The sequence below is a fragment of the Coenobita brevimanus genome, chromosome 78 (assembly GCF_032717465.1).
Source record: "Coenobita brevimanus isolate Jiangsu-jjx chromosome 78, ASM3271746v2, whole genome shotgun sequence".
NCBI lineage: Eukaryota > Metazoa > Arthropoda > Malacostraca > Decapoda > Coenobitidae > Coenobita > Coenobita brevimanus.
The window spans coordinates 17,837,049-17,839,148 of NC_137031.1; positions in this window are offsets into that span (position 1 = coordinate 17,837,049).

Here is a 2,100-nt window from a genome sequence, read left to right on the forward strand (position 1 = left end):
TAACGGTAGAAGGGGGAGTGAGGTAGAACACGCTCGTGATCAAACAGGCAGCACACTGTACGTTTGAATTACACAAAGGATGATGAAATCATAGGGTATGTAACAATATATATATATATATATATATATATATATATATATATATATATATATATATATATATATATATATATATATATATATATATATATATATATATATATATATATATATATATATATATTTAATATATATATATTATACATATATATATATATATATATATATATATATATATATATATATATATATATATATATATATATATATATATTATATATATATATATATATATATATATATATATATATATATATATATATATATATATTATATATATATATATATATATATATATATATATATATATATATATATATATATTATATATTATATATATATATATATATATATATATATATATATTATATCTGTTAATATTATATATATATATATATATATATATATATATATATATAAACTAACCACAGGAGAAATGAAAGGAACGACAGTGAGTACTTTCGTATATTACATCTTCAGACAGAGTGTCTGTCTGAAGATGTAATTCTTACAGAAAGTACTCACTGTCGCTCCTTTCATTTCTCCTGTGGTTAGTTTGCATTCATATCTCCACGGTGAAGTGAAGTCTCTGCAAATATATATATATATATATATATATATATATATATATATATATATATATATATATATATATATATATATATATATATATATATATATTATGGTGGTAGTATTGCAAAGTTCTGTAAATACTTGTATCAGTAGTAGTAGTAGTAGTAGTGCTGGCAAGATTGAGGATGTGAGGAAATGATGGGATCTTGTAACATCTCATGGCCCTGAAATAGGTTACTACCCTAATGCAAGTAAGTCCATACACAGATAAGCAAGGAGCGTGAAGCAAGACAAAATGACCAGCTGCAGCACATAATCGAACATCGAACACCAGACCAGTGTGGAAGAGTTGAAATTGCACAGGAGGTTGGGGCATCGAACTGGCTCATAACCCTGCCTCTCAAGGCAAAAGGCTTCCACTTCAACAAACAAGAATTTATTGACGCCATAGCCTTGAGATATGGGTGGCCAATAGAGAACCTACCACAACACTGTGCTTGTGGCACTGCCTTTGATGCAGACCATGCAATGGTATGCAAGAAGGGAGGCTTTGTTTGCATCCGACACGATGAAGTACGCGACCTCACTGCCAAAATGCTGCAGGAAATATGCCATGATGTCACGATTGAGCCAGCTCTGCTACCCCTGGACGGCGAGCACTTAACCCACAGAACAGCAAACACATCAAATGATGCAAGAGTGGATGTCAGTGCTTGAGATTTCTGGACACGTGGGTAGAGGGCATTCTTCGACATCAGGATATTCGATCCCATGGCAGCATGTCATCGTGAACTGTCTCTCGAAGCTGCACACAAGAGGAATGAACAAGAAAAAAACAGAAACTATCAAGAAAGAACCCAACTTGTGGACCACGGTCGATTCACTCCCCTCGTGTTCATGACATCAGGTGGGATGGGTCCAGAGGCTGTGAGATTCTATTCGAGACTGGCAGAGGTTCTTTCTGAGAAGAAATGTCAACCGCAGAGTTCTGTTATAGCCTGGATGAGATGTTGACTGTCATTCTCCCTCGTGAGGTCTGCTCTTCTATGTCTCAGGGGCACAAGATCATCAGCCCTCAGGCCTGTCTCTCTGGCGGGTATGGATTACGAAGCTACAGTGATCGAGAGTCGCATAGACCAGCGACTCTAATAGTTTAATATCTTTATTTACACTGTAATATCAATAAATAAAAAATAAAATAACAATAGTTATAGTAGATGGTTGGTAACCACAGCCGTTGGCGTGCTTGGGGCCAACGGATTGTAATATGAGGGTTAGTGTTAACCTTCACATTACAACTCCAAATGGTGAACTGTATTAGGAAGGTTGGTTTTGATCTTCACAATATAATTCCCCAATGGATGGAGGTGATTAAAAAAAAAAAAAAATAGTAGGGTATAGTAGTAGTAATAGTTGGAGGAGGAGAAG